Here is a 27,818-nt window from a genome sequence, read left to right on the forward strand (position 1 = left end):
AATAGACAGTGAGAGACTTGAGATCTGTGTAAGAGACGATGTTTAGGGACGGCCTTAGGTGTGTGTGACCTGTACGAGTGCACGGGGCGCTGCACCCTCCCAGCATGTAGGGGGCAACACTGGGCTCTGCCCCTATTCTGTCCTCTCCTCCTCGTTACACACACGGAGGAAACAAGAGCCGAGGAGCAAGAGCAGAGGAGGAAGCTCCGTCACAGCCCGTCCTGCAAGAAACCTGTGATCCTGTCAGCAAGAAGAGATGTAAGTGTCTATGTGTGTGTATGTGTCTCTGTGTTCGTGTGTGTATATGTTCCAGTATGTGTGTGTGTGTATATATGTGTATATATGTCTCTATGTTAGTGTGTATATATGTGTGCCTCTGTGTGTGTATATATGTGTGGGTATAGTTATCAGAGTGTGATATCTGTGGTGTTACATAGGACTGCAGGTGACATCTACTACATTATCTGTAATCAGAGAGTTATCACTGTGTTATCTGTAGTGTTACATAGGACTGCAGGTGACATCTACTACATTATCTGCACAGTGTATATATGGGTATGTATGTGAATGTGTGTTTGTGTTTGTATATATGTTCCTGTGTGTGTGTGTCTGTGTGTATATATATATTTGCCTGTTTGTCTAAATATGTCCCTCCTATGTATGTGCAGTATATATGTTCCAGTATGTGTCTATATATGTGGTTAATTTTTGGTTTGTGGAGGGCGGCAATAGAGAATCCCGCACAGGGCGCCATCCAACCTAAGGCCGGCCCTGACGGTGTTTATATATAAGTGAGCGCAAATATGGCAGCTAAGAGCTTTTATAATGTGACATCTAGTCATGAAATCCATGAAATCTGGACAGAACCGGAGGAAAGTCTCTCAGCTTATGTGAAGCAGTAAATGACTCTACAACTTGTAATGTTTATACAAGGACCTTCCCAAGAAACGTTCCTCATCCTCTGTTGTAATATTATACAATGAGCGGACCTGACGTTCTATCTGGTAATGATTGTTACTTCACGGTCCAGTCACTAGTACAGCTGTAAGGAAGGCGAGGACTACAGGCAGGAGAAGAACACAGAGACATAAGACACTAAGGGGGGGGGCATTTATCAACTCTTCTACGCCAGGCGTAGAAAAGTCGCAAAAGGGATTAAAAGTCACATTTTGATGCAAATTGCAATTTTTGCCCTTTTTTGGCGCCACTTTCTACACTTTTGTAGAAATGGGGCGTGGTCGAGGGGAAAGGGGCGTGGCCACTGAGCCAACAAATTTATTATGATTCTCCCAGAAAAGTGGCATAAATTATAGTGGAAATCTACGCCAGCTCCTCGCTAACGTATATTTCACTCCATGGGGCATAGCAAGGTAGAGGCCCGCGCTGGACCTCGCAGATCTGGCACAGTTTAGAATTTTCTGTAAAAGCAGAATGAGCCATTACAGAAGAGAGAAAGCAGAATACATTGGGACCCTAAAGAGGTCAGGAGCTTTAAATTGTTTGGGTTTTCCGGAAAAAATCATCTTCTGTGCGTGAATATAACCTTAAAGAACCAGTTCCTGTTGTTCAACCCCTTAACTGCTTCCCGCAAAATGTTGTGTCAGATATGTCATAGTGCGAGGGGTGATGTACGGAGCGCTCACGCGCTGTGCGTGCACCATACGCTGCGGCTGTCAGCTGTGTATTACAGATGACATCCGGGACTAACGGCCAGAAACAGTGATCGCGCTGATTTCTGGCTGTTTAACCCCTCAAATGCTGTGGTCAGTCACGACGGCAGCATCTGAGGTGTTAAAAAGAGGGGGCGGCCCCCTCTGACAGCTCGTCACCCCCACCCGCAATGAGATCGCAGGGTCACTATGGTTGTCATGGCAGCCCAGGGCCTAATGAAGGCCCCCAAGACTGCCTTCACTCTGCCTCTCCTAAGCCCTGCATGTGGCAGGGCTTAAAGTGTAGCTAAACGTTTAAGAAACTTCTGACATGTCATAGTGACATGTCAGAAGTTTTGATTGGTGGGGGTCCGAGCACTGAGACCCCCACTAATCGCTAGAATGAAGCAGCTGAAGTTCTCGTGTGAGCGCTCAGCCGCTTCGTGTCTGTTCGGCTTTTTCCGGAAACCAATGTATCGGAGAAAGTCTAAGAGCCCGTACCGAGCGCTTCAGCTCCGTACTTTTAGCGATAGGTGGGGTCTCAGTGCTTGGACCTCCACCAATCAAAACTTCTGACATGTCACTATGACATGTCAGAAGTTTGTTAAACGTTTAGCTGCACTTTAACAGAAGCCTGTGGAAATGACAATATACTGCAATACATTAGTATTGCAGTGTATTGTGCCAGCGATCTAACAATCGCTGCTTCATGTCCCCTAGCAAAAAAAAGGGAAATATCGTTTTTAGTAAGGAAAAAAGAACAAATTAAAAGTTAAAAAAAAACACCTTTTCCCAGTATTCCTCTAAAGTAATGTAAAAAATAAAAAAAAGTTAACAAAATTGGTATAGCTGTTTCTGAACTATTAAAATATAGCGTTATTTAACGCGCATGGTGAACGCAAAAATATTTAAAACCCCAAAATTGCTGTTTTTTGGTCAACTTAGCTCTTAAAAAAAATGTAATAAAAAGTGATCAAAAAATTTCATGTACCAAAAAATGGTACCTATAAAAACTAGAGCTCGTCCCACAAAAAATACGCATCACACCGCTCAATCGATGAAAAAATAGAAACCGCATGGCTCTTAGAATGTGGCTACACCAATAAAAAAATTGTTACCAAAAAGTTTTTTTTCTTTGAAAGTAGTGTAATTTAAGAAAACCTATATAAATTGGTATCTCCGCAATCGTATTGAGCCACAGCATGTAGTTCCGTTTTCATTTTTACCGCACGGTGAAATTTGTAAGAACGAAACCCAAAAAGCCATGAAGGGATCGCAGTTTTTTCCAATTTCAGCACGCAAATAATATTTTTTCCGTTTACCAGTGCATTGTATGGTACTTTAGATGCTACTAATAGAAACTACGACGCCTCCCGTAAAAAATAAGCCCTCAAAGTCTATTAAAATGGCTTCGGCCTGAAGAGGTTATACAAGCCATTTTTCATTTGTCACTCACCTTCCTAGAGTCATAACTTTTTTATTTTTACCTCTATGGAGTGGTGTGTGAAGGATTATTTTTTTGCGAGAGGAGTTGTAGTTTTTTAGGCACCATTTAAAGTACCATGTAATGGTTGAATTTGAGAAAACTGAGCTTCCTCCATGTTTTTTTGGGTTTAGTTTTTACTGTACACACTTACCTTCTCTTAAGGTAAAAGTAGATTTAACATCTACTTTTACCTTAAAGAGGCTCTGTCACCAGATTTTGCAACCCCTATCTGCTATTGCAGTAGATCGGCGCTGCAATGGAGATAAGAGTAACGTTTTTATTTTTTTTAAAAACAAGCATTTTTGGCCAAGTTATGACCATTTTTGTATTTATGCAAATGAGGCTTTCTAAAGTCCAACTGGGCGTGTTTACAGTAAAAGTACAACTGGGCGTGTATTATGTGTGTTACATCGGGGCGTGTATTATGTGTGTTACATCGGGGCGTGTATTATGTGTGTTACATCGGGGCGTGTTTACTTCTTTTACTAGCTGGGCGTTCTGACGAGAAGTATCATCCACTTCTCTTCACAACACCCAGCTTCTGGCAGTGCAGACACAGCGTGTTCTCGAGAGATCACGCTGTGACGTCACTCACTTCCTGCCCCAGGTCCTGCATCGTGTCGGACGAGCGAGGACACATCGGCACCAGAGGCTACAGTTGATTCTGCAGCAGCATCGGCGTTTGCAGGTAAGTCGATGTAGCTACTTACCTGCAAACGCTGATGCTGCTGCAGAATCAACTGTAGCCTCTGGTGCCGATGTGGCCGACACGATGCAGGACCTGGGGCAGGAAGTGAGTGACGACACAGCTTGATCTCTCGAGAACACGCTGTGTGTCTGCACTGCCAGAAGCTGGGTGGTAACGAAGAGAAGTGGATGATACTTCTCGTCAGAACGCCCAGCTAGTAAAAGTTGTAAACACGCCCCGATGTAACACACATAATACACGCCCAGTTGTACTTTTACTGTAAACACGCCCAGTTGTACTTTTGCAAGCCTCATTTGCATAAATACAAAAACGGTCATAACTTGGCCAAAAATGCTCGTTTTTAAAAAATAAAAACGTTACTGTAATCTACATTGCAGCGCCGATCTGATGCAATAGCAGATAGGGATTGCAAAATCTGGTGACAGAGCCTCTTTAAAGGGGTTGTCCGAGATCCCAAAATTTTTTCAAAAACTGTGTCATACATTACCCCTTATACAGACAACCTAAATAAAGCATTATTTAAAAAAAAAATTCTACTTCGCACATTTCTGCTTTGAGTTTAGCGCAGCTTGTTTACATGCAGTTCAGCTCTGGTTTGTTGATCTTTCCTTGTGAGGAAACTTTTTTCCCGTGCACGCTCCTTGCAGGCTGCAATGAGCGTGCACGTACCTTCCAAGAGTTCACGTGAGCTGTCCCTGCTCCTCCCCGCTGACATCCTTCACTGGACTTGTCTTCTTGCTGACATTCTTGAAGGATGGTGACCGTTCTCCCCCCATTATGTTTTCACATTGATGTTTTCTTTCTCTTTTCAGGTCTATAAACCTCTTCGTGTCTCCCTCACCCTCGTCCACCCTCACCCTCGTCCACCCTCACCCTCGCCCACCCTCTTCTATCTCATGTCTCTCTCCACTAAGGCCATGTTCACACTGAGTTTTTTTGCAGGAAGAATATCTGCCTCAAAATTCCGTCTTGAAGTTTGCGGCAGATTTACCTCTCCCTGCACGTTGATTTTTGCGTCATTTTTCCCGGAGTTTTTTGTGCGCTGTTTGCGGCTTTGTTTGCGTTTTTGTTTGCCGCTTTGTTCGGGTCGTTTTTCGCTTAGTTTATCTTGGCGTTTTTTGCTTGTTTGTTTGCGTCTTTTTTTGCGATGTTTTTTGCTGTGTTTTCCGTTGCGTTTATCGTAGCCTTTTTCGCATCGTTTATCGTTTCTTTTTTTGTGTCGTTGTTTGCGGCTATTTTTGCTGCTTTTTTCATTGCGTCTTTCGTGGCGTTTTCCCAGTTGTTTTTCGCGGCGTTCTTTGCCTCTTTGTTTGCGCCTTTTTTCGCGTCTTTTTCGCAGCGTTTTCCGTGGCGTTTATCGTAGCCTTTTTTGCGTCGTTTTTCGCGTCTTTTTTTGCGTCGTTGTTTGCGTTTTTTTTCTCTGGGTTTTTCGTTGCGTCTTTCGTGGCTTTTTCCCTGTCGTTTTTTGTGGCGTTCTTTGCCTCTTTGTTTGCGATGTTTTTCGCGGCGTTTATCGTAGCCTTTTTGGCGTTGTTTTTTGCGTCTGTTTTTTGTGGCGTTTTTCACCCGCGGCAATTAAGCGCCGCGGGCATAAAACAACGCGAAGTGCGCTTTCTCTGCCTCCCATTGAAGTCAATGGGAGGTCAGAGGCGTAAACGCCCGAAGATAGAGCATGTCGCTTCTTTTTCCCGCAAGGCAGTTTTACTGCTCGCGGGAAAAAGACGCCGACGCCTCCCATTGAAATCAATGGTACGCATTTTCGGGCCGTTTTTGACGAGTTTTGCAACGCTGTTTCCGCTTAAAAAAAACTCGTCAAAATACTCTGTGTGAACTTAGCCTAATGCTGCCTCCGTTATTGTACTTCATGTACCATTCCTCCTCCTGCACTTTGTGTTGTGAGGAGGAGTCATTTTATTACATAGATGACACACTACCCCTCCCCCCACCTGTACCGAGCGCTATTGTAACTTATCGGAGTAGTGGAATCCCACTATGGTCGGGGATTCCGCTCCTGCACGCTTTGCTTGGACATAGACCTAGGCAGAGACATGAAGCAATCCGTTGTGGACCGGAATCATAGTGGCGCTGTCTACCTAAGGGCGGATTTACACGAACGCCATATACGTCCGTGCAACCCGCGTGTTTTTGACACGTGTGGCACGGACCTATGCAAGTCTATGGAGCAGTGCAGACTGTCATTGATTTTTGCGCAGCGTGATTCCGCTGCGTATAACTCACGACATGTTCTATATTCCGGCGTTTTTCGCGCATCACGCACCCATTGAAGTCAATGGGCGCGTGAAAACCACGCATTGCCGCACGGAAGCACCTCCGTGCGAACTGGCTGTTTTGCACAACAGCTGTCAAAAGGATAAATGTAAACAGAAAAGCACCACGTGCTTTTCTGTTTACAAACATCCAAATGGCGTGTCATAATGATGGCGGCTGCGCAAAAACCACGCATATGACGCTGCCTCGCGGAGCAGGTAAGTGGCTTTTGCGCAGGCAAAATGCCACGTGTTTTGCCTGCGCAAAAACGCCACGTTCGTCTGAATCAGGCCTTCTACACATTTTTAGGCAAGTTAGTTCAGACATTGATGGGAACTCCGCTGCGGACGATAGGCTGCGGTGCAGAAATCTCAGGCCGCAGCATGCACTGTCTGTTGCGGAGAAGTGGAATGGCACAAAGTATTTCAGCCTTTGCAATGCAAAAACCGAAATCAGTGGCAGGTCCGCTGTGTTTTCTGCAACGTCTGAATTACCTGTCAAAACTGCAAATATTGGTGCAGATTCGTTGCGTACTTTCCCCTAAATCTGCAACAACATTTGAAGCATAAAAACTCTGCCACGTCTGAACGTGCCCTAATAATAAGAGCCAGCGCTGTGGCCACCACAGTATTAGCGATGGTCAGCTACTGGATGTTACCCAGGTATGCTATTCCCGGTGCCCCTGGTGGCGGAGGGTAACAGGGTCATAGTGATGGTTAGTGTTCGTCCAGCCCCGTCTTATGCCTCATGCACACTTGCGTGTAAGATTGACGCCCGTGAGAAACGCGTATGAATGGGGTCAGTTTGTGTGCGTTCTGCATCAGTGTGCTTAGCAAGTGGCGTGCGTTATTCACGCACTCAGAAAGGCCATTTTTTTGTTACAACAAATTGCAGCATAAATCACGCAGCAAACACGCTGGTTCTATTGGCCGCAGAAACCTTTCCGTATCGCTACGGATAGCTGTCTGTGCCGTAGAACCGTGCCGTGAATTATGGAGCATGTCCTACTTTTCGTTTTTTTATGGGCCGTGCTCCCATACTTTGTATGAGAGCACGGCCCGAAACTGCGGCCCGCGGCCATCGGCAGCTGGCCGTGCCCACAATCACAGGCCGTGATTATGGGCACAGCCGTGTGAATGGGGCCGAAATGTTGATAAAATTCCTATAGAAAGTATTATGACTAAGTAAAGTAGCTGTGATAGAAATAATTCATACAGTTCTGGTAATAAAGTGATTTTGAGTTGGATTTCCCCGGTCAGATGCGGTTTGGTTGCTGTTTGCAGAAGAGTTTTCTTCTGGAGTTCTTGTTCTTGGAGGATATTCTTGAGGACGTTTGGACGTTCTAACAGTCAGTTGTCTACCTCTGGCCATAGAGTAGTGTTTCATCTCTTACAGACGAGTGTGCAGCTTAAAGGGTTTTTTCCATCTTAGACATTTATGGCGGGTCCAGCTCTGATGTATGCCATAAATGTCTAAGATGGGAAGAACTCCTATAAAATGCTCCATTTGTGGCAGGGTAAGGAAGGACACTCTACTTGCCGTCAGATCCACCAAATTAAAGGTAGCGATGAATGGGGTGATAAATGTTGCAGCCAGACGCCCCTTACATCCCGGCTAGTAACAAGATATCATCATTATTTGAGGTGTTCCTGATGTAGAAATCCCTATGTGTAATGACAATGACGTTATCGAGCCCAGTATATTTTATTTGTCAGTATGTTACACAATCTTTCTGGTTATCAGCTGTGTCCATGAAAGTCTCCCCTGAAATAAGGCTCATTTTTGTAGGGTTTGTGTGGGCAGGGTTTTAATATTTTTCCTGTGAATGGCGCAGTTTAGTTGACGCGTCTCCTTTTCTTTTCCTCTCTAGTGATTTGGCCAGAAGTCACAAGTCAGTGTCCGGCTATTTTCACTACTAGTGATATCACTTTGTGTCATAACTTGGCGCATGTGAGGTCTCTATTGAATGTGTAATATTTTTCCTGATGGATGATATTAGATATACGGTGTCCTCTCTAGGCCACACTTAGGCCCATGTTATAAATGAGATGTAAATGGTCCAGTGAATAGATTGTAGAATGGTTTTCTGTTATACAGATGTGAAGGAGAGCGCTATTTCTTCTAGACATCTGATCTTTGGTGTGATTGGTGAATAATTTAGGGGCTGTGGTCAGAGACAATTCTATGATACTTGTGGCTTCTAGTCAGGGTGGGGTGGTCGGTGCGACCTCTTGGATAGGAAGACTTGAGGTGGGATCTCTAGTTTGGCTCCTCAGAATATACCCCAGAACGGATTTAATTGCCCCTTAAAAATGATTTGAGCTTTATCAGAAACCAGGCACACTAACATCTCTTTACTGATCCAGTACATCTATAGCATATACCAGGAACGTATTATAGCACCTCTTTCTTTTCTAGATGTCTATAAGTGAAGAGAAGCAAAATATAGAATCCTCCAGTCAGCGGCAATGGAGGAATCAGAGGACTGGTAATTAATATTATTATTAATTACTGATAATTATCAGGCTGGTTTCTAGCTCTGGATTACTCAGAGGTGTAATTCCCAAGTGATGGCTAAGATTTGAACAGCGAAGCTACTGCAGTCCTAGTACTTGTAGCAGACGCTGAAATAGTAAATTAGAATCACTCGGAAACAACCGCCGATTCCCGGGTGCATACCGTCCTCTACAGCGATGTGACTGCGCATGAGCAGTAGCGCACGCTGAAATACAGGTTTAGAATAAGCACTTGGGAACAGTCGCCGGTTCCCGGGTACATACCGTCCTCTATACCGCCATGTGACTGCGCATGTGCAGTAGCGCACGCTGAAATACAGGTTTATAATAAGCACTTGGGAACAGTCGCCAGTTCCCGGGTACATACCGTCTTCTACAGCGATGTGACTGCGCATGAGCAGTAGCGCACGCTGAAATACAGGTTTAGAATAAGCACTTGGGAACAGTCGCCGGTTCCCGGGTACATACAGTCTTCTACAGCGATGTGACTGCGCATGAGCAGTAGCGCACGCTGAAATACAGGTTTAGAATAAGCACTTGGGAACAGTCGCCGGTTCCCGGGTACATACAGTCTTCTACAGCGATGTGACTGCACATGAGCAGTAGCGCACGCTGAAATACAGGTTTAGAATAAGCACTTGGGAACAGTCGCCGATTCCCGGGTACATACCGTCCTCTACAGCGATGTGACTGTGCATGAGCAGTAGCGCACGCTGAAATACAGGTTTAGAATAAGCACTTGGGAACAGTCGCCGGTTCCCGGGTACATACCGTCTTCTACAGCGATGTGACTGCGCATGAGCAGTAGCGCACGCTGAAATACAGGTTTAGAATAAGCACTTGGGAACAGTCGCCGGTTCCCGGGTACATACCGTCCTCTACAGCGATGTGACTGCACATGAGCAGTAGCGCACGCTGAAATACAGGTTTAGAATAAGCACTTGGGAACAGTCGCCGGTTCCCGGGTACATACCGTCCTCTACAGCGATGTGACTGCGCATGAGCAGTAGCGCACGCTGAAATACAGGTTTAGAATAAGCACTTGGGAACAGTCGCCGGTTCCCGGGTACATACAGTCTTCTACAGCGATGTGACTGCGCATGAGCAGTAGCGCACGCTGAAATACAGGTTTAGAATAAGCACTTGGGAACAGTCGCCGGTTCCCGGGTACATACCGTCTTCTACAGCGATGTGACTGCGCATGAGCAGTAGCGCACGCTGAAATACAGGTTTAGAATAAGCACTTGGGAACAGTCGCCGGTTCCCGGGTACATACCGTCCTCTACAGCGATGTGACTGCACATGAGCAGTAGCGCACGCTGAAATACAGGTTTAGAATAAGCACTTGGGAACAGTCGCCGGTTCCCGGGTACATACAGTCTTCTACAGCGATGTGACTGCGCATGAGCAGTAGCGCACGCTGAAATACAGGTTTAGAATAAGCACTTGGGAACAGTCGCCGGTTCCCGGGTACATACTGTCCTCTATACCGCCATGTGACTGCGCATGTGCAGTAGCGCACGCTGAAATACAGGTTTATAATAAGCACTTGGGAACAGTCGCCGGTTCCCGGGTACATACAGTCTTCTACAGCGATGTGACTGCGCATGAGCAGTAGCGCACGCTGAAATACAGGTTTAGAATAAGCACTTGGGAACAGTCGCCGGTTCCCGGGTACATACAGTCTTCTACAGCGATGTGACTGCGCATGAGCAGTAGCGCACGCTGAAATACAGGTTTAGAATAAGCACTTGGGAACAGTCGCCGGTTCTCGGGTACATACCGTCCTCTACAGTGATGTGACTGCGCATGAGCAGTAGCGCACACTGAAATACAGGTTTAGAATAAGCACTTGGGAACAGTCGCCGGTTCCCGGGTACATACCGTCTTCTACAGCGATGTGACTGTGCATGTGCAGTAGCGCACGCTGAAATACAGGTTTAGAATAAGCACTTGGGAACAGTCGCCGGTTCCCGGGTACATACAGTCTTCTACAGCGATGTGACTGCACATGAGCAGTAGCGCACGCTGAAATACAGGTTTAGAATAAGCACTTGGGAACAGTCGCCGGTTCCCGGGTACATACCGTCCTCTACAGCGATGTGACTGCACATGAGCAGTAGCGCACGCTGAAATACAGGTTTAGAATAAGCACTTGGGAACAGTCGCCGGTTCCCGGGTACATACAGTCCTCTACAGCGATGTGACTGCGCATGAGCAGTAGCGCACGCTGAAATACAGGTTTAGAATAAGCACTTGGGAACAGTCGCCGGTTCCCGGGTACATACAGTCTTCTACAGCGATGTGTACTGTATATACTGTGTGTACTGTATATGTGTACTGTATATACTGTACTCCCTCTTTACTGTCCTCATATATACTGTATATAAAGTACTGTTCATTTATATGTATATATAGGACATGTCCTCACTGTATATACTGTACTCCCTCTTTACTGTCCTCATATATACTGTATATAATGTACTGTTCAGTTATATGTATATATGGGACAGGGTCCGCTCTAATCAGGATTTTTAAGGTGCTATGGATAAAACATTATCCCCTACTATACCTTTTCCTGTAATATTATAATAAATATTGGATTTCTCTCTTTCTAAACAGACTCCGCTCCCACTGGACAACATGCAGGGCTCCCATGTTACGTCATCGCCATAGAAACTGTTCGGTTTCCAACCATCGTAGAACGGACAACTAACCGGCAACTGAAAGCTCCTCCCAATGTATTAATGTCACTTCTGTATGGACAGGTAAGATTTGTCTATCCCCTTCAATGGGTTTTCCCATGAAGGACATTTATGACATCTCCACAGGATATGTCATAAATGTCAGATAGATGGGAGTCCCACCTCTGTGACCGGCGCCTATCTCCAGAACGAGGCCCCCTAAACAGTGGCGGATTAAGTAGGCCATAGGCCCTGGGCTGTTACCCAAACATGGGGCCCCCCTACTCCTCCGCCGCCCTGCCACTACCTTTTTGTGCAAGCATTAACAGATGGATGTTACGATTCCCCTTGTCAAAGGGCTGCGTCCCTACATACTGACAGTATCACACTGTGCAGGGACACATCCTCCTGACAAGGGGAATGGTAACACGCAATTGTCTATCAGTCCTGGACTGCACAAAGATATTTTGTGAAAGACCAGGATTTCCTATAAAAAACATGTCAGGAGAGGAGACAGATTCTCTATAAATCTAGTGACTCACAGAAGGTAAAGTAAAGCACCACACACACAGCCCCCTTCGATAGCGCCACACACAGCCCCTGTCGATAGCGCCACACACAGCCCCTGTAGATAGCTCCACACACAGCCCCCGTAGAAAGCGCCACACACAGCCCCTGTCGATAGCGCCACACACACAGCCCCTGTAGATAGCTTCACACACAGCCCCCTCTCCCCTTGTATATAGTGCCACATATCCCCCCTCCCCTTGTATGTAGTGCTACACAGCAATCACCCCCCTGTATATTGCCACATATATTGCCTCCAAAACAAAATATTGTACTTACCTTGCCCCGTTCCCGCGACGGACGGTGCGCTGCACTGTCTCCAGGCAGAACGCATGCTCATACCAGCGTGATGCAGTAACGTCATCACGGCGGCCTGCCCAGGGAGTCTTCCCAGCACCTTATAGGCTGCAGTCCTAACTTGGCCTGCAGCCCATATCATTAATTCATATCTGCATCCTGAGGATGCAGATACAAGTGAATGTGGCTGTCGCTAGCATCGGGGCCCCCTCCAGTTCTAGGCGCCAATGGCCAATGGGCTTGAGGGGGCCCGTGCAGCCCAGCCAATAAATGTTATGGGCTTGGCAGCCATTGGCCCCCTGGGAGCCTTGGTCGGCTGCCCGAGCCTTCCTAACGATGATCCGCCGCTGCCCCCAAACCCAGTTATAGCTTTTTGTGCTCATGCTGCTTCCTGGTCACTTCTTGATGACATGGTCGGGAGTTACAGAAACAGCGGTGAGTGCCTCGAATTTCTACCTTCTATACATATATATATATATATATATATATATATATATATATATATATATATATATATATATATATTGATGTGCTCAGGACTTCACCCTAGGATTCCCCCTTACTAGTAATAAAGGCCGTGCACCTGCATTTGGGATTTCAGATCCTCGCTGTCTTTTTGGATTATTTATCAGTTTGTTTTCTGTGTTTTTACAGATAGTGCCAGAAACCCAACTATGGATTTTAGAGCCAGAGAACAGTCATGGCTGGTTAAAGATGACTCCACAGCCACAGGTGTTGGCAGTCAGAGAAATATTAGGGAGCCACAGAACTCCTTCAAAAGCCTTGTAAATAAAAGAATGAAAGTTTGGTGGAACCGAGCATTCCTAGCAAATTATCTCCAACGGAACCTTATACCGAGGGGGTTACACATACAAGTTTTCCCATCATTTCCAACTGAAGATGTGAATTTTCCATCTAAATGGGAGGAGAACTGCAGTGCGTGTTCATTTAAAGTGATGGAGCTTCTTATTGGACTCAATAACACCTCATTAGAAAACAGGGATAACGAGCTGGAAAAGATCCAGCAAAAATGAAAAGCAGAGATGTCCAAAGAGGACTTAGAAACATTTAAAACACAATTGGATCAACAATGCCTCGTCTGGAGAAAAGAAATGGAGAGCAGAAAAACAAAGAAATTGATATGTGATAATAATGATTTTCAACAGAAGAAAATATATTGATGAAATGGGAGACAAAATAGTGAATCACTGAGTCTTTCCTCTTCTATGTGATCTTTGTCATCACAGAGCGGTCACCATGATATGACATTATGTAGTAGCGTGAGGTCTACACGTGACTTACCAAGATACAAAAGAAAACGGAACTAAAATCAGTCGTCCAACAGTAGGAGAAAAATGAATAAGGGATTGGAACAAAATCCAAGACATCACAAGAAGGTCATTAACATTTCTATGCATCAATTATCTATAGGTGACATCACACTGTTGGACAAAGTCTTGACCTTTTCTCCCGCCTCCTGTTTTGATCTTTTCTCAGCAGTAAAAGATCTGCAATTTTTTGCACAATCTTTGATCTTTAAGAAATGGTATTTTAAAGAGGAAGGCGATTTATTTGTCACAGTTGAGGAACGAGAAACATTGCGAATATTTGAGAAACTCTTTCACCAAGAAGGGGGAATATCAGAAGGTAAGATTCATATCTGTATTAGAACCAAATCTACAAAATCCCCCCGTTGTCTATTTGCCCCGCAGTAGATCTTTTTGTCAAATTAGTCCCTGAAGATTAGCAAAATATTCCAAGGAAAATTAAGAATGACAATCTGTCGAGTTCAGAGAGAGAGAGAGAGAGAGAGAGAGAGAGAGAGTTAGAGAGAGAGAGAGAGAGAGAGAGAGAGAGAGCTTGGAGAGGATTAAATCATGGCATGATGTGGTAGTAAAACCTGCCGATAAAGGCAGAAATGTGGTATTTTGGCCACGCCAGATGTATATTTATGAAGCAAATCGCCAATTGAAAAAACTCCACTTTTTAAATAATGATATCACGGAGGCGGAGGTTGCTTTAGCAATCTCTAAGCTACACAATAATAAAACGCCGGGTCCTGACGGCCTATCGGCTGAATACTACAAACTTTTGCCAGATATTGTACCGACATTGACGAGGACCTTACAAGCCATATTTAGTGGGGAGATTGACCTGCCTAACTTTCATGCGTCCAGGACCATATTGCTTCCCAAACCTGACAGGGATCCAACCCTCCTTTCCTCATATCGTCCGATTTCCCTTTTAAACCAAGACTATAAGCTCCTAACAAAGATTTTGGCCGACCGCCTCCAAACCATGTTTCGACTGATCATTGCCCCAACCCAACTGGGTTTCTTAAGGAATAGACATTCCACTAAAGGTATCCGTCAGGTTGTAGCAGCCACGGTGTCTGCACTAGACCCCTCCTCCCCAGTGACCATGCTGCTGGGACTTGACGCGGAAAAGGCGTTTGACTCTTTATCATGGCCATTTCTCACAGCGGTGTTGCAGTCCCGGGCCTTCGGGGACCGCTTTCTAACATTCCTTTCACGCTCACAGGCCTGCTCTACCACATCCCTTACCATCAATGGGCTTAACTCACCTCCTATCTCAATTTTCAGGGGTACGTGTCAGGGATGCCCTCTCTCACCGTTACTGTTTCATTTACCCCTAGATCCACTTCTCCGTCATCTCCAGTCCCTAGCATGTTTTCAAGGCATACAAATTGGAGATTCTCAAATTAAACTATCGGCATTTGCAGATTATATTTTGTTCTTCATATCTAACCCTGCCTCTACTTTACAACCAATCCTCCAGGATATCCCAATTTATGGTGCCCTGTCAGGTTTCAAGATCAATCTACAAAAATCAGAAGCCCTAATTCTTAAGGGTCCCTCCAGGCCACTCTGGTCTTTGAAGAATGCATTTAAATGGAACTCTGATTACATTCCCTATTTGGGGGTACGCATCACGAGACAACCATCAAATTTATATCAACGAAACCTTAATCCCATTATTGCATATTTGGAATCCCAACTCATGGCTTGGAGGCACTTTACTCTATCATTTTTAGGTAGGGCTAATCTATTAAAAATGGTTGTCTTCCCTAAATTGTTATACTTACTACAATCCTTGCCTATATACTTGAGACCAGTTGATGTTAGGCAAAAGAGACCAAGAGTGAGCCTATGCATATTGCAGCAACATCATGAAAATGGAGGGATTCATTTTCCACAGATTCACTTATACAATATGGCAGCTCAACTACGAGTGATTGGAGATGGGATAACCGGCAGCTCCTGCTTTTCTGATTTTACATTGGACCAACAATTTTCAAAACCCATTTCCTTAACATGCCTCTTACACACTCCCTACTCGGCTCTATCACCTGATGAACGGGCTAACCCCCTAGTCATGTCCTCCTGGAAACATGGACCAAGGTCAGACAACACTTAGGTTTAAACCTTAGATTTTTCCTACTTCTTCTTTGGGTCCATAACTTTGACTTCCAAAATGCCAAACCCCATGTGGTTTTTCGTGGATGGGTTGGGGGGGAGGGGTTGACATGTATTAATCAGATAACTAACATGCTCACTCGTCGTCCATACTCATTTAATGAACTACGTATACAATATGATTTTTTTGGGCCAACACCCATTTTATTACATGCAGGCCTGTAGCTATGCTCACAAGGTCATTAGACACTTACAAGACCAAGACTGGGATGACTTCTTCTGTCACTTAACTCCATTTCATCAATGCCGAAAAAGACTAATCACTACCTATTATAACGTTTTAAGACAGCCATTGGACTACACTAAATCGAGATCAGGCGTATCTTACTGGGTTGACCACTTAGATCAAACAACTCATGACGATGTCCTATCATCTGTAACTATGGCTGCCAAATACCTCCCATCAGATATGTCCTGGGAGATGTCTTTTACAATAGCCCATAGGGCTGACGTGTCCGCTTATAGGGGCTTTCTCATGGGTAACTCCTCTGACCATTCGTGTTTAAAGTGTGGAGCACCGCAATTACATTGTCTCAGGTTATACCCAACTATTGTTGACTTTTGGCGAAAGATACAATATTTTGTGTCGAACACCCTGTCCATACCATGCGCCTCAACCCAAAAGTGGGGTCTCTTTGGGATACTGCCACCTTCCATGCTCTTTATCCCGAAACATCACAAACAGCTGTTATACTATGTCTCTGCGGCTGCTAGGAAGGCCATTCTCCAGGTTTGGATAAATAATACACCCCCCACACATCGTATTTCCCTAGAAAATATATCTTATATTTTCCAAATGGATTGGGTGGAAACCTCCCATCGAAAAGAGCACAAAACTGAAGCCTTTTTTAAGTTGTGGGAGAACTTTATACCTCTCTTACCACTTCATATAAAACAATAACTGCATGCTTTGTCTCCACAACTTGGTATCTGGAACATCAGCTGTCTGGTGTGACACCAATCATGATCTGATTCCTTAAATATCTGTATTGAATCGCGGTAACGATGGGGATACACGTGTCCATCCTCTTCCCCCCTCCCCCTCTATACTTCCCTTCCCCCTTCCTTATGGTTTATTTAGTGTGTTTCATTTCCTATGAATATTGACACTTTTTCAATTTGTCTTTGGGCTAAAATCTCTAATTCTGTCCTCGCTCCAACTAGGATCATTTGAAGTAATTTATACAAATTGTAGATTATATAATATGCAAAATAATGATATGTGTTCAGAGATGCTATTGCCATGGGAAATATTGTTGAATTGTTGTTCGCTTGTTTGTTATGTTTGGAAAAATAAAAAATACATAAATTTAAAAAAAAACTAAATAAAAAAAAACTCCACTTGTTGTAGAAGGTTAACATACAATTCTTTATTATCCTTTAGAGCAAAGATGATCCACATTCTACAAGATGGTATGGATGCCGGAGTCCTCTCCAAGTCCCTAATGGAGGCACTGATTGTGACTGAGCCAACAATACAGATTCCTTTTCTACTACCCAAAATTCATAAGGACCCTCCAGGTAGGCCAATTATATTGTGTACCGGGGGGTTAACTCAGAAGGTGTGCAAATGGGTCGACCACCATTTAAAACCATTAGTGGAATGTCTACCTTCGTATCTGTGCGACTCCGCAGATTTGTTGTTGAAAATTGAAGAGATTCATTTAGATGGCAGACATATTTTGGTAACTTGTGACATTGAGTCACTATATATCGGCATCCAGCATTCGGATGGGTTGCATGCAGTGGCCACCTTTTTGCATATGAGCAATATAGGAAAGACTTTTCAGAGTTGTTGCTAACCCTATCGGACATTGTTCTCAAACACAATTTTTATCACGTTCAATGGGTCCTTCTACCTGCAACTCCAGGGCACGGCAATGGGGGCAGCCTGTGCACCCTCATACGCCAACCTGTTCCTGGGGCTGTGGGAGAGGGACCTATTCCTGCCAGATCATGAGATATGAATGAACCAGCTCCTTTTCTGGGCCCGTTCACTGATGACATCTTCATGATCTGGCAGGGGACTTCGGATGAATTAATGGAATTCATCAGTGTATTTAACTATAATACACGTAACATTAAATTAACATGCAAGTGGAATCATGTTGAGATAGATTTTTTGGACATACTAACTAGAAGGAACCATAATGGTTGTCTCCAGACAGATTTGCATCGTAAAGATACATCAACAAACTCATTTCTTCACGCCACGTCTTCACATCCCCGCCACACCATCGAAGCTATACCAACTGGACGATTACTGCGTGTTAAGAAAATTTGTTCAACTCATGAAGATTTGAAATTCCGCACGACTGAGTTAAGAAAGAGACTTGCTCAACAGGGCTGCAGCCGCTGCCGCAATGTTAATAAAGCCCATTGACGACCATGTGCACAGCTCCCCCTCGTGCACAGCTATTACAAACTGTAACTAAAAATAAGGAATTTCTCCTAAGGTAAGACTTACGAACACGTATCATTTGGTCAGAAATGAGGGACACCTCAAACACATTTTGGCCGATGCTCCTCAATGATCCAATTCTACAGAAAGTACTACCAAATTATCTTGCTGTTGCACCATGTAGAGCGCGTTCTTTACGTGACGCAATAGTTCACAGTTACCGAACAGTGGAAAAACTGGGTAAATGTTTTGGAAAGATTGGTCCTAAGTGGGGTTGTAACCCTTGCGGCTACTGTATCAGTTGCCCTAATATTGAACGCTATCAAGGTTTTGTTGACTCAAGTGGGTTGAAAAATGTTAAGATCACATGGCCAATTACATGTGGCACTACAGGTGTGATCTATCATGCAACTTACCCTTGCCCTAAAATGTATATTGGCATGAGAACCCGAGAATTGCGCTTTCGCGTAAGAGAACATGTTAGAGACATTGAAAATGCCAAACCAGTAGAGTATATGGAACAGCTGAAGACGATTCCACAACATTTTCACCTACATCATGCGTGTAACTCTAGACTTGTGAGAGTGAAGGGAATAGATCACATCAATACTGATATGCGAGGACGAGATGTAAAAAGAGGCTTTTGCAATCAGAATGCAAGTGGATATGGAGGCTTAAGACAACACAACCAAGGGGTCTCAATGAGAACATTGGTGTTGCTGCATTTCTCTGACTGCTACCAAAGCTTTTAGTCGGGTATTTTTGATTTTATGTTCTTATTTTGATTTTAATCTACATTTCTTTATTTATGTATACAGATTAGATATATGGTTTACGCTGCCTGTGTTGACTATGTCAACTGTGCAATTTTCGGGTTGTCATGATCTTCAGCCTCAACAATGATTTCCTACTTCTGATGATCTTCACAAACAATAGAAAAGCGGGCTCTGTCTGCAGATCACTGCATATTATATTCTGCACCTTTGAGGCTTGTTGTATTAGATATATCGACATGTAACTAAAATCTGCTTTGTGCATGGCACTTGTAGTCCATTTTATTTTTTGATGCATAATACACACGTTGTTTTTTTCTTCTTTTTTCATCGCACACGCCTATTCACACTATTTTATTTTTCGTTTTGTATTTCTTTTATTTTGTCACCATACATTTATTACCTTTTCACTCTTTTACTTACACATGTTCTATATAAACAACACTTTATTGTGTTTAATATCATTTCTTACCTGTCACTTACCTACTATGTTCAGGTTGTGCACTGGATTATTCCTTTTGGCACGTATATATTGCTCTTTTTTCACACATTATAATTGATAATAATGTTCCACACTTGATTACTCCCTACACGTTGACACTCTTCATCACACATCACTTTGTGGCCATATATTTATATGTATTTGTATGATACATGTGCAATATATCTGTATAACTATCTTGTCTCTCTGTATTTTGGGTTTAGACTTGCAGACATGAAGTGTATCACTATTGGACTGCCCGTACAGGGTTAATATCCTTCTGAATGCTTTTCATGCCTTCAATCACTGGTTGCATTCTGATTGGTTGTGACTGACCGGCCTCCGATTCGTCACCCATGACACGCTGGGTTGCTGACACACGTGACCGCTTCAGGTGACGCGCTGATGTGTTTCCGCCCCAGTGTCTCGTTGTTGCCGTTTCTGGAGTCCGGCCATGTACTCGACCACATATTGCCACCAATAGTAAACAGTGAGTGCACTGATCTGATTTATGGGCATATATATATATATCACCTGGATATATTTAAGTACCATTGGCTTTCGTTCATTTAAATACTGTGTGTACTATCAGCGCCACTCCCTGATGAAGACATTTAGCGCTGAAACGTGCGTCTGGGTGGGCACTCCCTGTGTTGGTGCTCCTGAACAACCTTATTATGGGTATGTTCTATCCCTCCATACTTGTTTAATAGTTGATTCATTTTTGCTCTTACTTATGCGCTGACTACTTTTTTGCACTGTATAGTTGTTTATTCCATACCATTTGGTATTTCTATATGACCTACATTACGCAGGTCTGTGCAGCCATGGGGTCTTATCTAATTCTTATTTTCTTTGTGAGTCACACAATGAGCTGTCCTTTTCTTCTGTAGAGTCTTGTGGAGTCTTTTTAATTTAATTGTATTGACATGTAGCTTTTCATTGTTATTCCAAAAAAGATTTTTTTCATTTTCTACACTTTTTTTTGGTAGCATCAATTTCTTTGTAGGTTATATATTTGTAGTTTTTTGTCTCAAAATATTTTTCTTGTTTCTTTTTCAGGAGATCTTTATCCCAGTCTTTGAGATTTTAAAGAGCCCTGACAACACGTAGACCCCAGTTAGCAGCTAGAAGATTGCTGCATATACCTAGAAGATGACCACCTTCAACATCTAGAAGACACCAACCAGCACAGAGAAGGAGATCCTGGCTACAAGAAGATTCCTACAAACATCTAGAAGAAGAGACACATTGTAAATACTGGTGTGTCCATCCTAGCAGAAAACCCATGACGTCTGAACAGTGAGGAGAGAACTTATATGTTACTTCTGACTATATGATCGCAGGGTAAAGGAGCAGAAAATGCTGAGAAATATGGAGAGGCTTAGTAATAGTCAGTGCGCAGGATGCTCCATATGTGGGGATAGTCATGAGATGGTCACAGCTAGAGAAATACTCAATTCATTATTCATTTATCAATGATATCATATTAAAACATGTACTGAGACTACTATAGAAAAGAGGCAGGGATATTATCATCATCATCATCATCATTGGTATTGTTGTTAAGCTGAACGTAGAGAAAAAGTATTCACTGGCCGACCCCCAGATCTATTGTAGAAAGAGTCCTGTTGAGACACTATCATGTAATGGAAGTTGGCACTTGAGTTGTACGCTACTAAAGAAGGAGAAAACATGAGGGTATAATGGTTCCACTACGTATGTGATATGACCTTTCTAGATTCGTTTTCCGCCTCAAAAAACCCTATTGAAATCAATGAGAGACGGAAAAATGCTGTGAACGGCCGCGACCGTTTTTGACGCGTTTTTAAGCGGTTTTAGGCAAAAAAAAAATGCTTGCGTTTTTTTTTTCCTTTGCCTGTTGAAGAAGGAGATAAAAATAACGCTTTAAAATGGGCATAAAGAACAACGTAGGAAAACGCATCAAAAACTGTGTCAAAAAGCGTGTGTGGTAAAAAAAACACTTAAAAAAAGGCGGAGCTGATTTTTCCAGGCAGAATTTTTTGCCTGCAAAAAACTCCACATGAACAGAACCTTAAAAGCAAACAGGCTGGGAGGGTAAAACACTGACTGCATATTAAAAAGGCCAATTTCTCCCGGTTGAGGGCTGCGCAGCAGGAAATAGACTGGGGGCAATTATTGTCAAATAAATATACAGACACTACATGGGAAGGCTTTACATGTACTTTAAGTAATTACACTGTAAAATATAATCTTATCAGTAACAAGTATTAAAAAACCCTAAAATGAAACTAGAAAAAGCTTGCTTCTAATGTTAAAAAGACAATAAATGACAAGATAAGTGGACACACACACACTTCCATACACACTTCCATACACACACACACACACACACACACTTCCATACACACACACCTACATACTTCCATACACACACACACACCTACATACACACACACACACACACACACACACACACCTACATACTTCCATAGACACACACGACATACACACACACACACGATATACACACACATACATACACACACACATACATACTTCCATACACACACACATATACACACACACACCCCCATACACACACACCCCCATACACACACACCCCCATACACACACACACCCCCATACACACACCCACACACACACCTACACCTACACACTTCCATACACGCACACACACCTACATACTTCCATACACACACCTACACACTTCCATACCCACACACACACCTACATACTTCCATACACACACACACACACACACACCTACATACTTCCATACACACACGACACACACACGACATACACACACACACATACATACACACACATATACACACACACACACCCCCATACACACACACCCCCATACACACACACCCCCATACACACACACACCCCCATACACACACCCACACACACACACACCTACACCTACACACTTCCATACACGCACACACACCTACATACTTCCATACACACACCTACACACTTCCATACCCACACACACACCTACATACTTCCATACACACACACACACACACACACACACACACACCTACATACTTCCATACACACACGACACACACACGACAACACACATACATACACACACATATACACACACACACACCCCCATACACACACACACACACCCATACACCCCCCATACACACACACACACACACACACCTACATACTTCCATACACACACACACACACCTACATACTTCCATACACACACACACACACACCTACATACTTCCATACACACACACACGACATACACACACACGACACACACACCCCCATACACACACACCCACATACACACACACACACACACACACACACACACACACACACCTCCATACACACACACCTACATACTTCCATACACACACACCTACATACTTCCATACACACACGACACACACACACGACATACACACACACACACATACATACTTTCATACACTCACACATACATACTTCCATACACACACACATATACACACACACACACACACCCACATACACACACACCCACATACACACACACACACACACACCTACATACTTCCACACGCACACACCTACATACTTCCATACACGCACACACCTACATACTTCCATACGCACACACCTACATACTTCCATACGCACACACCTACATACTTCCATACACACACCTACATACTTCCATACACACACACACACATACTTCCATACACACACACACACACACACCTACATACTTCCATACACACACGACACACACACGACATACACACATATACATACACACACATACATACTTCCATACACACACACACATACATACTTCCATACACACACACACACACACACACACACACACACACACATACACACACACACCCCCATACACACCCCCATACACACACACACACACACACCTACATACTTCCATACACACACACCTACATACTTACATACACACACACACACCCCTACATACTTCCATACACAAACACCTACATACTTCCATACACACACACACACACACACACATTCTTCCATACACACACACACACACACATTCTTCCATACACACACACACACACACACACACACACACATTCTTCCATACACACACACGACATACACACACATACATACTTCCATACACACACACACATACTTCCATACACACACACACACACACACACACACACGTACGTACATATAAATACATTACACAGATACATTTACATATATTCAAATTAAGCACATACATATATCCACACTATACAAACACATATATCCACATTACACTCTACACACAAACATATATCGACATTATACAAACACGCACACATGCACATTACACAAATACATTTACCCATTACACACGAGGAAACATTATTCACCTGGTATATCCCTGCCGCTCCGGTGGTCTCGCCACTCATTTTAGCTGTCCTGCAGTGATGAAATTTCAGCTTTACGCACGTGACCGCTGCGTCAATGCTGAGGCCAGTGATTGGTTATAGCAATCATGTGTAGGTAGTTATCATGTCATCACTGCATGACAGCAGACACAGGCCTGCTAATCCTCTGAAGCAGAGGTGGATATATTAAGCGAGAGCGCTTTCTGTAAAGAACTTGGTTAGGGGTTTAGGGAGTAAGAGGGTTAGGAGGTTAGCGGGTTAGGGTTGGAGTTAGGGTGTTAGAGGGTTAGGGTAAGGGTTTAGGGTGTTAGGGGTTTAGAGGGTAGATATTAGGGTTAGAGGGTTAGTGTTAGGGGGTTATAGGGTTAGGTTTAGGGTTACAGCTTTTCCAGAAGCGGAATCCCCAGCCAGAGCATTTTCCGATGCTCTGGCTGAAATTTCCGGCATCTTAAAGTCCCCAACATCGCTGTTTATATATGGACAGTGACATAAAGGTCTTTCTCAAGAGAGGAGTCCTCGACATGACCATTTGCTGCAAAGCGCTTGGTTAGGGGGTTAGGCATTAGGGTTAAGGGGTTGGGATTTAGGGGATACGGTTTTTTCAAGAGCGGAATCCCCGGCCAGAGCATTGCCTTGGATTCTCGCATTACAAAGCCCTTGACGCCACACTCCATATATGAATACTGACGTCAAGTTCTTTCTCAAGCCAGGAAGGAGTCCACCGCCAGAGTGCTTGCTGTAAAGCTCTCGGTTAGGGGATAGAGGGTTAGAGTTGGGGTTACGGTGAGGTGGTTTGAGTTAGGGTTGGGGTTATAGTTAGGGGGTTAGGAATAGTGTTAGGGTTAGGGGCTTAGGGTGCTTGGGTTAAGGGGTTTGGGTTCTAGGTTTAGGGGTTAGGATTGGGGGATAGGATTAGGATTTAGAGTTTAGTGGTTAGGGTCAGGAATAGGGTTAGGTTTAGGGTTGGAGTTATAAGGTTAGGGTAAGAGGGCTAGGTTTAAGGTTAGGAGCAGAATCCCCAGCCATAGTGTTTCCGACGCTCTGGCTGAGGAATCCGGCATCTTATAGCCCCTGCCGTCACTGTCCATTTATATACATTGACTTCAGGGGCTCATTCTAGGAGTGGAATCCCCGGCAAGAGTTTTGCCGACGCTCTGTCAAGGCATTCTCGCATTACAGAGCACTTAACGTTACTCTCCATATATCAACAGGGATGCCAAAGTCTTTCTCAAAACAGGAGTCCCCGGCCAGAGTACTTGCTGTTAAGTTCTTGGTTAGGGGCTACATTTAGGGATAGGGTTTTAGGGGTTAGGGTTAGAGCTTTTCCAGGAGCGAAATCCCCGGCCAGAGCATTGCTGACGCTCTGGTTGGGGATTCCAGCATCTTAAAGCCCCTAATGTTACTGTACATGTATGGACAGGGACGTCAGGGGCTTCCTCTAGGAGCGTAATCCCCAGCCAGAGGGTTATGTTTTAAGTTAGTGGGTTAGGAAGTTAGTGTGTTAGGGGTTGTGGATAGGGGGTTGGGGTTAGGATTAGTATCAGGGTTAAGGTAAAAGGGTTAAGGGGTTAGGGTGCTAGGGTTAAGGGGTTAGGTTTTGGGGATTAGGGTTTGTGTTAGGGTTTAGAGGATAGTGTTAGAAATAGGGTTAGGGCAAGGGTTGGGGTAGGATTGGGGTTAGGGGTTGGGGTTAGGTTTTGGGTTAGTGGGTTAGGAAATTAGAATGTTAGGAGTTGGGGTTAGGAACAGGGTTAGAATCGGTGTAGGGTTGGGGTTAGGGGTTAAGGTTCGAAAAGGGTTAGGAATACGGTGAGGGTAGTGGGTTGGGGTTAGGAATAGGTTTGGGGTTAAGGGATAGGGTTTTGAGGTTAGGGGCTATGGTTGCGGGTTAGGGTTAGGAATAAGGTTAAGTTTAAATGGGTAGGGTGTTAGGGTTAAGGGGTTTGTTTTTAAGGGTTGGAGTTAGGATGCTAGGGATAGGGTTAGGGTTTAGAGGTTAGTTGTTAGCGTTAGGAATAGGGTTGGTGTTAGGATTTAGAGGTTAGGGGCTAGGGTTGGGGATTAGGAATATGGTTAGGGTTACAGTGTTAGGGGGTTGGGGTGCAATTTTAAAGGGGTTAGGATAAGGGTTAGGGTTTAGCAGTTAGGGTTGGGGATTAGGGGTAGGAATAGGTTTAGTGGTTAGGGTTAGAAGATCAGGGTTGGGATTTAGGGTAAGAGTTAGGGTAAGAATTATGGGTTAGGGTGCTAGGGTTAAGTGGTAAGGTTTAGTGGGTTAGGGGATAGGGTTAGTTGTTACGGTTTAGAGGTTTGTGTGGTTAGGGTTGGGGTGTTAGAGTTTGGGTTAAGGGGTTAGGGGCTATGGTTAGAGTTAAGGGATAGGATTAGGGCTTTTCCTGACGCTCTGGTTAGGGATTCCGGCATCTTAAAGCCCCTAATGTTACTGTTTATATATGGACTGCGACATCAGGGGCTCCCTCTTGGAGAGGAATCCCCGGCCAGAGTGTTGACTACGCTCTCGCCGGGGATGCTCGCATTACAAATCCCTTAATGTCACTCTCCATATATGAACAGGGATGTCAAGGTCTTCCTCAAGACAGTCCCAGGAGTCCCTGGACAGAGCCCTTGCTGTAAAGCGATTTGTGATGGTGTTAGGGTTGGGGTTAAGAATAGAGTAAGGGGGTAGGGTTTGGGTTAGGGGGTTAGTAAAAGGGTTGGCGTTAGCAGATAGGGTTTAGAGTTCAGGGTCGGGGTTAGGAATATTTTTAAAGGTTAGGGGTTAGAGGTTGGGGTTAGGGTTAGAGTGTTAGGACATTGGGGTATGGGTTAGGATGTTAGGGCTAAGGGGTTGGGGTTAGGGGATGATGCTTAGGGGATAGGGTTAGGTTTATAGTTAAGATGTACGGGTAGGGTTAGATGTTAGGGTTTGGGCAAAGGTTTAGGGGGTTAGGAATAGGGTTAGGGTTTAGAGGCTAGTGGTTGGGGGTTAGGATTAGTGGTTTAGGGTTAGCGTTTGGATTAGAATTCAGGATGGAATTCGGGTTAGGAGTTAGGGCTCCTCCAGGAGCGAAATCCCCAGCCAGAGCCATAATGGGTTAGGAATAGGGTTAGGGGGTTAGGATGTTAGCGTTTGGGGTTAGGGTTAGGAATAGGGTTAGAGTGAAAGGATGGGGTTGAATTTAGGGAGTTAGGGGCTAGGGTTTAGAGATTAAGTTTGGGGGGTTTGGAATAGGGTTGGGGTATGGAATGAGGCGAAGGGGTTAGAGTGTTAGGGTTTAGGAATAGGGTAGGGGGTTAGGGCTAGGGGTTATGAAAAGGTTAAGGTGAGGGGTTAAGGAGTTAGAGTTAGGGTTTTTAGGTTAGGAGTGGGGGTTAGGAATAGGGTGAGGGTATGTGGTTAGGGGGTAGGGTTTTGGATAGGGGGTTGGGGTAGGGTTATAAATTAGAGTTGGGGGTTAGAGTTAGGAATACGTTTGAGGTAAAAGGGTTAGGGGGTTGAGGGCTAGGGTGCTAGGGTTAGGGTTTGGGGATTAGGGGGTATGGTTTGTGTTAGAGTTTAGAGGTTAGGGTTTAGGAATAGGGTGAGAGTGTTATGGTTGGGCTTAGGTTTAGGGGGTTATGGTTTTAGGGCGAAGGTTAGGGGGTAGGGTTACAGGGTTGTGGTTTGGGTTAGCAGGTTAGGGTTAGAAAGTTAAGGAGTTAACGTTATGTGTTAGGGTTTGTATTAGGGGGGTTAGTATTAGTGGATAGCGTTGGAGTGAAGGTGTTAGGGGTTGGGGTTAGGGGGATAAATTTGGGTTAGTGTTAGGGGAATAGGGTTTGGGTGATTGGCTTAAGGAGTTAGGGGTTGAGGTTAGGCAATAGGGTTGGGGTTAAAGTTAAAAATAGGGTTAGAGGCTTAGGGTAAAAAATAGGGTTAGACTTAGGGGGTTAGGTGGCTAGGGTTAAGGGGTTAGGGGTTTGAGTTATGGGATTAGGGTTAGAGTGTTAGGGTTTTTGGTTTAGGGGGTTGGGGGTTGGGGGTGTTAGGTTTAGGGGGTTAGGAATAGTGTGAGGT

At 44.3% G+C, this 27,818-nt stretch overlaps 1 long non-coding RNA gene across 1 annotated transcript; it reads left to right on the top strand.

Annotated features, from left to right (window-relative positions):
* LOC142728953 (uncharacterized) lies at nucleotides 1-22,089 on the top strand. Its single transcript, XR_012877884.1, has 6 exons — nucleotides 1-258; nucleotides 11,251-11,396; nucleotides 12,831-13,823; nucleotides 17,058-17,194; nucleotides 17,838-18,129; nucleotides 20,391-22,089. It is a non-coding gene; the product is annotated as an uncharacterized LOC142728953 (long non-coding RNA).
* The last annotated feature ends 5,729 nt before the right edge of the window (nucleotides 22,090-27,818 follow it).

This window comes from Rhinoderma darwinii, unplaced genomic scaffold, assembly GCF_050947455.1.
Source record: "Rhinoderma darwinii isolate aRhiDar2 unplaced genomic scaffold, aRhiDar2.hap1 Scaffold_70, whole genome shotgun sequence".
NCBI lineage: Eukaryota > Metazoa > Chordata > Amphibia > Anura > Rhinodermatidae > Rhinoderma > Rhinoderma darwinii.